The sequence below is a fragment of the Kogia breviceps genome, chromosome 2 (genome assembly GCF_026419965.1).
Source record: "Kogia breviceps isolate mKogBre1 chromosome 2, mKogBre1 haplotype 1, whole genome shotgun sequence".
NCBI classification, from domain to species: Eukaryota; Metazoa; Chordata; class Mammalia; order Artiodactyla; family Physeteridae; genus Kogia; species Kogia breviceps.
In genome coordinates this window covers 24,348,036-24,360,889 of record NC_081311.1, presented here as the reverse complement: position 1 = coordinate 24,360,889, position 12,854 = coordinate 24,348,036, and the positions used below count along the sequence as shown (strand labels likewise).

Sequence of the window (12,854 nt, the reverse complement as noted above, 5' to 3'; positions counted from 1 at the left end):
GGAAGCTGAATATTAAATTTATTACAGGCATTCACTATTAAATTCAAGTTCCATTCTAAGAGATTGCTAACACTGAATATGTGTTAAGCCAGTTTAAGTTCTCTCCGTTTGGCTGAAAGCTCATGTCACCTTCACTTACTACGAGGCAAAGCAATATTGACTATCTGAATATGGATGGTCCCTGTGATAGGTTTTCCTCCAGTTCATCCCAGCCAAGTCAAGCTAGGGTTTCGGGTGGACAACCCTCCACGAAGCTCCAGGCAGATGCCCCAATCCCCATGCCTGCTTCAATCGGAATGGGCGAGTCTGTTCTTTCTCACCTCCAGGGGGTGTATTGAAGGTCACTCAGCAAAGCGGTGGCAGAATCCCACTGGTGCACGCACCTTGCTACACCACTGGGCACTTCCAATGATGGCTTCCCACGTGTTTGACCCCTCTCCCTTGGCAGTGCTTGTGTGTACTTTTTTACCTTTAATTACAAGGCACAGCAGTGAGGACCGGTTCACATTTGAGCACCAGTGGGGATGGAAGCCAGCCAGGTGGTAGACGCTTGACCTGGTGGAGGATGACTGACGGGCAGAGTTTGGACTCCAGTCTTACCCTTTGATTTTGCAGCCGCTTAATGTGTCTCTGTACCTCCAGGGCTTTTGGTGCTTTGGGAACCCATTTAACCTCAGCTTGCCTCTTTCTCTACTGTTGTTAGTGCCTTAAATTTTTCACTGGGAAATGAATTTGGTGCAGAGACCAAACCTTCTCAAGCTGATATGGCTCTCAGTAGCTGGGAGGTGAGTTTATAATCTGAGACGAGGCTGTGCTTTGACATCTTCCAATCGAGTGGCCTTTATTGGTCAGGGAGGGATGTTTTTCAGGGAGAAGTGTTATGTGAGATAATCTGCCTTTTTTTTTTTTTTTTTGCGGTACGCGGGCCTCTCACTGCTGTGGCCTCTCCCGTTGCGGAGCACAGGCTCCGGACGCGCAGGCTCAGCGGCCATGGCTCACGAGCCCAGCCGCTCCGCGGCACGTGGGATCTTCTCGGACCGGGGCACGATCCCGCGTCCCCTGCATCGGCAGGCGGACTCTCAACCACTGAGCCACCGGGGAAGCCCAGTTTGCTTATTTTATAACTATTTTTGGCTGTGTTGGGTCTTCATTGGTGCATATGGGCCTTCTCTAGTTGTGGAGAGTGTGGGCTACTCTTCATTGAGGTGCACATGCTTATCGTGGCTTCTCTTGTTGCGGAGCACGGGCTCTAGGCTCACGGGCTTCAGTAGTGGTGGCACGTGGGCTCAGTAGTCGTGGCACACGGGCTTAGTTGCTCCGCGTCATGTGGGATCTTCCCAGACCAGGGCTCGAACCCGTGTCTCCTGCATTGGCAGGCAGATTCTTAACCACTGCGCCACCAGGGAAGCCCCATGATAATTTGCTTTTATGCAGTCCCTACCTGACTCAAAATCTGCTAGCGACTGCCCATTGCCTTCAGGACTCAGGCCAAACTCATGGGATTAAAGCTCCCCCCTCACCTGTACCAGATGTTTCCTCCTGCTCCATCTAACTTGTACTCTGCTACTCTTGTAGGATTCGGACACTCCACGTTCCCTTTCGCCTGTCCTGGCAGCTCCTGTGCTTGGGTTCATAGTGTCTTCTTGGAATGCTCCTCCCTGTTCTCTTTCTACTTACTTGAATTCTAACCACCTTCAGGGCCCCATGCAGAGTCATCTCCTGCTAGAGACCTTTACCTGTCAACTCACCCAGTGTTTCCTCCCACGTTGACTGGCGTTTTTCCCTGTGTACCATTTTTTAATGTTTCTGTCTATAGAAATTCGGTTAGATCTTTCAGGGTCAGGACTGAGTTTTCCCATTCTTGTACCCATCATAGTGCCTGGTGCAAGGTCTTGCATGCTCTCAGACCACAGCATTCTCGTTGCTGCCTTGGAGGGAGACCATAGTGCAGGTGTTGGAGGCATTTCCAGGGTTGCTGGATGCCAGCCATCTGTCAATGGTTCTCAGCCTTTCCCTGGGCACGGCCTGTGGAGGGCTAACTAAGCGAGAGGGCTTTTGCTTCAGGTTTTATCCCAGCTTCCCGGATCTGCTTTCCTGGTCCAGATGGCACCTGAGCTTGGCTGCTCCATCCTGGACTCACCTTCTGTGTTCAGCCTTCTGCTGGCTTCTCCTGTCATTGCAGCGGGACTAATGGCTTCTAGCTGTGATAGCTTATAATCTTTCCCCAGCATCCTCTGCCAGAATCCAGAACCTAGCACCTTCTGCTGGGGGGTGAGAGATGAGGAAGGGGAGGGGGGACATTTGCAGTAGAATTGATCACTCCCTCCCTGGTGCTTTTACAGCATTCTGTTTACCTCCTCTCCTAGTATAAATCTCCCTGCAGTGCAACTATTCATGTCTCTGTCTCCCCTGCTAAACACCGAATCCCTCAGGGCGAGAACCATGCATTATCTGTCCAGGCTTCCTGGTGTCTAGCACAGTGGGCGGCACTGGGTTGACATTCATTTCAACTAAACTGACATTAATAATCCATTACTGAGTGAAAATAACCCAAGAAAGTGCCCAAAGCAGGTGTACCGTCTGAGCTCCATATCACATCCCTGCTGCTATTTTTCCGAACTTCCTTAAGGCTGTCTCACTGGGCCCACACGCTGGGTGTTTAGAGGACATTTTCTGTCCTCTGGGTGGAAGTGCCACCGGGAAAGAGGGAGGTCAAGGCAGGCCAAACTGATTCTGAAGCTCCATGAAGTGACTACCCTCACCAAAACCGACTTAGAAAATTAATTTCCTGGTCGGTTGCCACACTGACCCTGTTCCAAAAAGTGCAAAGAGATGCGAGCATAGTTCCACCACACTTGGAGATTAAAAGATAGACCACATTTAAAATTCTTAAATTTGTTTTTATTGAAAAATGAAAAGAGAAATTGGGAGCTGGAGTCCTTAATTGCTAGACTTACTGATCTATTTCATACCAGTTATTCTTTCTGGCTGTCTCCCCCGGGGGTCATGTAAAAATGCTGGGCTTTACACAACCCAGGGAAGAGTGGGAACATCTTTAACTCATTTGGTGACGGTCTGCACTACACTTGGCCCTTGACAAGTGTCCTTCTGGTCCATTCAGCCATGGCTCGCTCTGAAGCCATCGCTATTCGCTCTGTGCATATCTTCCTGAGGGTTCTCAAGGCTACTGACTTCATTCACAGGATATATATATATATATAGTCGGTACTCACAGGCACCCCTGTTTGAGTTTCTGTCACTCTGAATGCTGCTGATCAGGGCTAAGAGAGCAACAGCTCTTCTTACTGTTATTGAATAAGACTTCAAGGATTTGGACTTTTCTGTTTTCAACCAGAGCACCAAAATGTAGACAATCTGGCTAACTTCCCTGGACTGGTCTAGGCCTTGGAGAAACAAGCAAAGATGTCTTTAGCATTGGCTTCCAAGTGCAAGCCTCTTTCTCTTCTTGCTCAGGTTCTAAAACACAGTGACAAGAAAGCTGTGATGTCCCCTTTGGGGGAAAGGAGAGTCCAGCGATTGGAAACCAAGCCCTGGCTGCTTGTCTAGGAAGGTTTATGTGGGGAAATGGGACCTAGCTTTTGTTACAGCCGGATGAATCTGGAGCACTGAGAAAGAAGACACAGTGTTATGTCTTAATAGGTTATCCTGCTGTGTTAAATTCTCAATACATCACCCTGCTGCAAGGACAGGGGTTGTCTTTTCTTTTTTAATGATTAAAAACATCTTGTATTCATCAGAGAGGCGATGCCGAGATAGGATGAGAATCAAGGCGATCCGACTAAAAGATCAGGACAGTGAAGGAGAGTCTGACCATCGTGGAGGAATCTGACCAGTGGAACGGGTTGGAGCATTTCCTGAGGACTTCTAGGAGTCAAATACTGTCATTTTCTAGAGAAACTGTTGAAATATGCTGGAATACTAGAAAAGTTCAGGAGTCCAGGGTCTATTGGAGAAACTGAATCTGTGATGAAAAGTCTTTCCACCAGGAAGTCACCAGGCCCAGAAGGCCTCACCAGTGAATTCTTCCAAATGTTTGGGAAAAAATATGATAAATCTTAGAGCAATTCTTCAGAGAATAGAAAAAGGCAGAAGTTTTTCCAACTCATTATGAAGGCAGCGTAACCTGGATACCAAGACCTGAGAATGACATTAAAAGAAATAAAAATTACAGATTAATTCCCCTCATGAACACAGATGCAGACATCCTTAATAAAGCATTAGCTAATTTGAACCAGCAAAATATAAAAAGGATAATATATCACACCCGAGTTGGGCTTATTTCAGGAATGCAAGGTGACTTTAATATTAAAAATTAAATGTAATTCACCACAATTACATAATAAAGGAGAAAATCATATGATAATCTCAGTTGATGCAGAAGAAATATTTGATAACACCCAGTACTCATTCATACCAATCACTCTTAGCCAACTAGAAAAGAGAACTTCCTTAACGTGTTGAAATAAATATATATTTTTATTTTATTTTTTTTACAGGTAAGGTAAATTACAGGATAATGTATTGAGTTAATTTTGTTTTTTTAAATCAAAAAGCCTTAAAATGGTCAAGAATTGAGAGTGGACACGACAAATATCCATTTCAGACTTCCATCACCAATGAAAAAATAAAGCATTTTTATAGACTTAAAACTGTCATAGTGCATTTAGATTTTGGTGAAGGAAAATTTAAAATACCTCTATAATAATACAATGTTAAAAGACAGTGGCCATGTACTGAGGTCCTTTAAATATAAGAAAAGTAATTTCTTGGTCCAGATTAGTGAAACCTTAAAAAAGATTGTCTCTAGAGAACATTATTTGAGAACAATGCTTTTTCAGACACATTCTGATACTCAAATTCACTTTAGAACACAATTATAGATTAACCTTTTAATTACATCTTTCTTATTAAAAAGCTGTCAGATTTCCATTTGTTCGGGAGATATTTTCAGCAATGTGTTGTTCAATTCCACAGGTGAAGCTCTCTTCATTATTATTAAGAACTTCATACATATTACAGGGACTGACATTCGTTGCTTTTTCATCTTTCTGAAAAGACACAGGCAGACTTGCGAGACTAAAGCTGACGTCTTTAAAGGCGTGCAACAAGAATATTCCCACAATGACTGTAAAGAAGCCACTCAGAGTACCGGTGGCATCACCCACAGGCATATCTTGCCACTCCTTGAAAAGAATAGCTGAGCAAGTTAAATCTGATGTTGTAAAGAATACGTAATATATTGGAGTCACGATGGAAGCGTTGAATATGTCCAGGGCCCTGTTCAGGTAATTAATCTGTGTGCTCACACAGACTGTAAGGCTCAGCAGCAGAATCCAGGCCAGGGGATGTCGCAGCACAGGCTTTCCAGCAAGCAGCTCTTTGATAGCAATGCCCAGGCCCTTAACACAGGAGACTGAAAATGCTCCAGTTACAGAGAAGATTGTGATATACACAGGAATGTTTGTCTGTCCGTGTCAAGGTCCCACCACAGAGATTAATATTAAGGACACAATGACCACAAGTGTTGCAAAGACCACAAAACCTGGATCTCCTAGCTTGTGAGACATTTCATTTAAAGTCTCAATCTCCTCTTCTTTTGGAGCATGAATAACCATAACTGTAGATCCCAGAATACTTAGCAAACATCCAATTTTTCCATGAAGGTTAAGTCTTTCATTTAGAAAGTATGAAGAAAGAATGGTACTCACTAGGACACTGAGTGCCCCTAACGGAGTCACTAGGGTGGCTGGTACAAAGGCATACGCAGCAAAGTTGGCCACCTTGCCAGCTCCCGTTGATAGCAGCCCAGCCCACCACAACCATTCTTTAAGATACGCACGGCCACCTTGACCTGCTCTCATGGAGCCTTTTCTGGCAAGTCACAGAAGGCCTTTTTTTTTCTCAAAACGAAACTCCCTCCAATGAAAATGCTGGAGCTCACAGCCAATCCCAGACCAATGTAAAAGTCACATTTTCCATGGCCCTGGCTCATTTCGTTTGTTACTTTATAAGTTCCTAAAATTAAATTAAATTTAAAAAAGATTCACTTTGTTGTAAAGCAGAAAGTAACACACCATTGTAAAGAAATTATACTCCAATAAAGATGTTTAAAATAAATATATAAAGGTTCCTGTGAATTACATTGATCAAGAATAGAGAAACTGAGGCTTCCCTGGTGGCGCAGTGGTTGAGGGTCCGCGTGCCGATGCAGGGGACATGGGTTCGTGCCTCGGTCCAGGAAGATCCCACATGCCGCGGAGCAGCTGGGTCCGTGAGCCATGGCCGCTGAGCCTGCGCGTTCGGAGCCTGTGATCCGCAACGGAAGAGGCCACAACAGTGAAAGGCCTGCGTACCACAAATTAAAAAAAAAAAAAAGAATAGAGAAACTGCTGTTGCTGGAGGCAAGATGATGTAGTCTTCAAATAGTTTGAAAACAGGACATCTGTGGACACAGTGGCAAGTCGGAATCTGCTTGGAAGTGCAGAGAAGTTCCTTCGCTCTATGTGGGGACAACAGTGGATACCCAGAAGGACGTTCAACCCCCAAAGCAGCAGCCAATGATATATTTCGCCTCTGGCCGGCCCGCTAAATGCGCGGCCACCGCCTTCGTCGCCGTCCAGTGGGAAGTGCGAGCATCCGGGGCTGCAGCCGTGCGCGCCTCTTCCTCCATGGAGGAGCGAGCGCCCGGAGGGGGGCCTGTCCCAGACGACCTCCGCCCCCCACCACCGCCACCAGGACCAAGGGGCACGGCCAATATATACTTTTTTAAAGCCCACAGCAAACATCACACTTAATTGTGAAGTTTTGAATGGTTTTCCCCTAAGATTGAGAATTGAATAGGATGCCCGTTATCACCTCTTTTATTCAGCATTATAATGGAGGTTCTATCCAGTGGAAAAGACAAGAAAGAAATCAAATGTATAAGGATTGAAGAGAAGGAAATTATAACGCAATTGTCTATGTGGAAAATTCAAGAGAGTCTGTAAACAAACCACTAGAATTAATAAGTGAATATGGCAAGGTCACTGGATACAATATGTATGTGCATATATATATACACACCATATATCTATATTTTATATATTTATATAAAATTCTATGTGATGATAAGCAAACAGAAAATGAAAAATATAAAAAAGTTCCTGGGTATAATAGCATCACATAATATCTGATAAATATGTAGGTAATATAATAAGGTAATGAATAGAGTAGTACACAATGAGCAAGGCCTTGATACAGAAGACTATGAAACATTGCTGAGAGAAATTAAAGAAGGCCTAAATACATTGAAAATAAAACCATGTTTATGTGGTTAATTCTCTCCCAAACTCATCTATTAATTCAAAACAGGGCCAATAAAAATTCTAGTGTACTTTTTCTGTGGAATTTGACAAGCTGATTCTAAAATTTATAGAAAAACGTGATGGACCAAAAGTATATAAGACAATCTTGAAAAAAATTTAAAAAGCTGTAGTAATTACACTACCAGACATCAAGACTTATTTAAAGCTACAGTAATTAAGATAGTATATATATATATATATATATATATATATATATATATATATATATATAGTTGCTTGATTTATAACAGAAGTAGCATTGAAATGGTGTGATACAGAGGGTGTTCTTTTAAAAAAATGTAACTTGGTCTATTGAATATCCTATTATTTTTTATAAGAAGTTTAACTCCTATCTTACTTCTACACAAAACCATTCCTGAAGAATTATAGATAGATAGAAATGTGAAAGTTAAAATCATGAAGCTCCCCAACAAAAACATAAGAGATTATCATCGTGACTTCCGGAGAGGCAAATATTTCTTACTAGGCCACACAAAGTTTTGACGATAAAGGAAAATATTGATAAATTGAACTTTAATAACTAAATAACTTCTGTTCAACAAAAGCATTATAAGAGTAAAAAGATAAGTCACTTAATAAGAAAAGATGTTCATAAGATGTATGTTACAGAGGACTCATATCTGGAATATATAAAGAATGCCTATAAATCATTAAAACAAACTGATAACTTAATAGAAAAGTGGGCAAAGGACCTGACCTGACATTTCATCAAAGAAGATAGCTAAATTTCCAATAAACATATGAAAAGTTGATCAACTTTATTAGTCATCAGGAAATGCAGGATGAAACCACTCTGAGATGCTTCATATAGCCAACATATTAGCTAAAATGAGAAATAGACAATACCAAATGCTGGCAAGGATGTAAAGTAACTAGAACTTTTGTATACTGCTGAGAGGGATGGAAACTGTTATAACCACCTTGAAACACTGGCAACAGCTACTAAACCTGACCATATACGTAGCTTATGACCCATCGATTCTATTCTTAGGTGTATATCATACAGAAATGCGTGCATATGTGCACCACAGGGCACGTAAAGGAATGTTCATAGCAATAAAAGCCGCCATCTGGAAGCAAATCAAATGGTCCATTAATAGAAAAATGGGCTAATAAGTTATGGAATATTTATACCATGGAAAACTATACAGCAAAGAGATTTTGCTGCTATAAGCAAGCAACAAAATGTATTAATAACATAGAATGTGGAGCCATACAAGCAAGTGTAGCTCTGTTGATTTAACATTTAAAAATGGTCAAAAGAAATGAATGTTAATAGAAGAGAGGATAATGATTACTTTTGGAAGAGAGTGGACACATGGTGGGTTTCTGAGTGGCTGCTAAATGTTCTTTTTGTTTATGTCGGAAGTAAATACACAGGCACACTCACCCGTGAACTCTGTGTATGTTGACTTCAATTTGTCTACATTAAATTATTTTGTAATGTTAAGGAGGCACCTTGATTTAAGAGGGGATTCATGGCTGCTCTATTCAGCAGCACACAATTTTTTCAAAAGATTAACCACACATACATACACCCACCCAAAAGAAAAGTGTGTTTGCTCCATGCAGTGCTTTTTCTTCAGGCCAGTGAATCCTCATTCCTGTTGGGGAAGTTGAGTCGCTTTGGTGACCCTTTTGGGGGCTGTGGGAATAGGCTCTGACTTAGGTGGTTTTAGGTGGTTGCTCTTTTGCAGCGGTCTGGTGTTTGTTTGTTTTTTTTTTTTTTTTTTTTTTTTTTTTGGTGGTACGCAGGCCTCTTACTGTTGTGGCCTCTCCCATCGCGGAGCACAGGCTCCGGACGCGCAGGCTCACGGCCATGGCTCACGGGCCCAGCCGCTCCGCGGCATGTGGGATCTTCCCAGACCGGGGCACGAACCCGTGTCCCCTACATCGGCAGGCAGATTCTCAACCACTGTGCCACCAGCGAAGGCCCTGGTGTGGTTTTTAAGAGCCCCCAGGCCGGCTTCAGGCAGACCTGAATTCTAGGCTCTACTACTTATTAACAGTGTTATTTTGAGTGAGCAGTTTGAGTCCTGAAACCTTCAGTATCCTTATCTGTGAAATGGAATAATATTAACGCTTATCCTCTAGGGTGTTGTTATCAAATGAGGTAGTCCATGAAAGTGCTTCGCACAATGGCTGGCATATAGCATGTGCTCAGGAAGTGACAGGTTTGACGGTGGGGACAACAATTTCTTGACATACTACTGGCTACGGAGGGGGCTGGGGGCTGTGTAAGATGCCCACAGGGGATTGAGAATGAAGAATCACAAACACAGGACTGCCAGGCTGGTTCCTTCCGCTCTCCTGTTTGGTCTCCCATCTCTTCCTTTGGGGCCCCCTCTTTATGCTCCCCCTCCTCTCCTGTTTCACAGCCGCGCAGTGAATTCTAGCCACGTTGCTCCCTGCCTGGGTCACGTGGTCCCTCCCTTTCTGTCTGAATGGTATGTACGGTTGCAGTGGAACCAGTCTGGTTCTATTTTATCAGCAGAAACCAAAACCACTCGATAAGTGCTTTGTGGTAGTCAGATCATCCCAGGGGCTTTGACTCGGAGACAGGGCACTCAGAACTCTTTGTAAACGCTGGGACCGTCTCCTGCTCGGAGGGAGGTGAGGTTGGCTGCAGGTCGGTAGCCTTACTGACTCCACTGTTTCTCAGTTTCCCCTGGCAGGGAGTGCGCCCATGTCCCGGAATCACACAGCCCGTTATCCTTCCCCCTCTCCTTCTGCGGGAGAACCGATCGCATGTGGCCCAAGGGAGCAAAGGCATCAGAGCAGCTTCTCTTTATTTGGAGTTAATAGTTTTATGCCTCCTTGGTGGGATTTCTCCGTCCTAGAGACATAGGAGCCATCACTCCCTCTGAGCTTTCAGCCTGTCCCTTTGATGTGGGGATAGGGAAGGGATTGTGGAGAACAGGAGTCTGCACTGAAGCCAAACTCACCTCTGAGGGTGGCAAGTTGGGGTTGTTTGCAGTGCCCGGCGTGGGTGATGGAGAGAGGTGATGGCAGCTCATGTTCCAGAAAAAGCCAAGGTGTGGCCTTTTAAGATTAGCACTGATACCTAGTCTAATCTGCTACCCCCACCCTCACAGTCACATCACTTTTTTGTTTAAACATCTTTATTGGAGTATAATTGCTTTATTATGGTGTGTTAGTTTCTGTTTTTATAACAAAGTGGATCAGCTATACATACACATATATCCCCATATCCCCTCCCTCATGCGTCTCCCTGTCTCCCTCCCACCCTCCCTATCCCATCTCTCTCTCGGTGGTCACAAAGCACCCAGCTGATCTCCCTGTGCTATGCGGCTGCTTCCCACTAGCTAGCTATTTTACATTTGGTGGTGTATATATGTCCATGCCACTCTCTCACTTTGTCACAGCTTACCCTTCCCCCTCCCCGTGTCCTCAAGTCCATTCTCTACGTCTGAGTCTGTATTCCTGTCCTGCTGCTAGGTTCTTCAGAATCTTTTTTTTTTTTTTTCCTAGATTCCATGTATATGTGTTAGCACGCGGAATTTGTTTTGCTCTTTACATCACTTTCTCTTTTGCTCACATATAGAGAGTTCCTCTGTTTCCCCTGCCCAGAGGAAGAATGTGGTTGACCAAGGAAGGGCTGTTGAGAGGCGCACTTTGAAAAATAAAGGTTCTCGGCAGAGACCAGCAGTAAGGTCCATGCCTGCTGTAGTTTATGCAGATTGGGGAAAGTTTTCCCTTCTCTGTGGGTATTAGAAAGAAGGACTGGTACCATTTTGAATCCCATACTCTACTGGGACTGAGGAAGGCTCAGAAAATGCTGGGATTTAGAGAGAAGAGCTTCGTTCTCTCTCCTCTTGAGGGAGGCTCAGCGATTCCAGGAGCCCAAAGGATCTCCTAGAACAGAGGTGCTGCTGTCCTTTTATGGACAGTGAGGCTGACCTGTGCAGTAACACGTCAGTCCCATCAACTCCGAGTTGTCTTCTCCATTTGCTTGTTTATCAAGACCCGCCTCCTGACCCAGCACTGCATTTTATGGTCTCTAAAGACCTTGGGCATAAGCATTCAAAAAACAAAACTGCTTTTGTCTGGACACCAGAGCTGTTTTTGTCATTGTAAAAATGAGTGAGAATGTTTAAAGGACTCCTTATAGAGACTCCCAGCAGGACTGAGAATGGGCTTGGCCTTAAGGAACAAGTAATACATATATAAGCTGTGTGCTTTTCCCAAGTGTACACTGTCCTCCTCTCTGACCGATTCAGGATACTGACCCTCTGCCTGGCCCTGTCTTGAGTGCCTCTGGGTCCTGCTTACCTCCCCAGGGTTTAGTTGTGTTGGTAGAGGTCATAAAGGGCAGCCTGCAAAACCCAGAGATCAGGGCTTTACCAAATCAGTGGGTCATTACCCATAAATTGTTATGTAGGTGCATCATACAAGATAAAGAAATCAACATCAAGGATCTGGGAAGCCAGACTCAGCTATCACGTGGCATCCAGTTGGGCATGAAAAGTGTAGAGGCTGGGTGGGTATGGAGGTGATTATAGAGAACTGGGCAAGGTCAGCAGTGTGGAGGTCAGTGGAGTGGAATGAGGAAATTCTCATGAGAGAAGTGGTACAGCTGGGAACCGAGTTGACATATGGATGCATTCACTTCACAGCATCTTCAGGGTATCAGGCCGGGGGACACAGTAGTTAAAACCCTAAATATAGCCCTGTGCTCATGTTATTGACTTTCCACTTTGATATCCATCAGTGTCTTCCCCTTCTTTGACCCTGACGGGCCTCATGGGTCCAAAGGAAGGATCTTGAATGAAAGAAACCTCCTCAATTGGAAGAACACACAGGAAGGGGATGAAGATGAGATGTGCCTCTTAGGAGTTAACAAATGGGATAGACAACTCCATTATCCTAGTGTTGATTACTCATAGTTGTGTCTCTATGCAAAGTATTTAATTATAGGCCGCTCTCTCCCTGTCCCATTTGCTATTACCCTCATTCCTCCCAGCCACCCACTAAATATTACTTACTTTGTCAAGGAAGGCAAATCCATGCTAACAGTAGCCCAAGCTCATTCAAGCTAATTTGTTGCAGAAAAGACCACCATCCAGGATATAAAGAAAAAATAAATGCTTTGATTAGTTACCATTTGGGATTATACACCCGTCCAGGTCTTCTCCATGGTATGAATAACCAAGCTTTGACAGTAAAAGCCAAGTTTTATTTTTTCTTCCATGTTTAAAATAACAGTAGGTTCCTTGAGCATACATAATCCATGCCCCACTCCAGAGGCAGAAAATTGAGAGTTGGCTTTATTAAAAATTGCAGTGTTCGCTTTGACTTTATTTTATTTTATTTTATTTTTATTATTATTATTTTTTTTTGCGGTATGCGGGCCTCTCACTGTTGTGGCCTCTCCCGTTGCGGAGCACAGGCTCCGGACGCGCAGGCTCAGCGGCCATGGCTCACGGGCCCAGCCGCTCCGCGGCATGT

At 44.0% G+C, this 12,854-nt stretch overlaps 1 protein-coding gene and 1 pseudogene across 1 annotated transcript in view; one reads left to right on the top strand and one right to left on the bottom strand.

Annotated features, from left to right (window-relative positions):
- The window catches only part of SORCS3 (sortilin related VPS10 domain containing receptor 3), a 592,231-nt gene that overhangs the window by 282,561 nt on the left and 296,816 nt on the right, over positions 1–12,854 (top strand). The gene's annotated exons all lie outside the window — the stretch shown is intronic.
- LOC131750275 (magnesium transporter NIPA2 pseudogene) lies at positions 4,929–6,013 on the bottom strand (annotated as a pseudogene).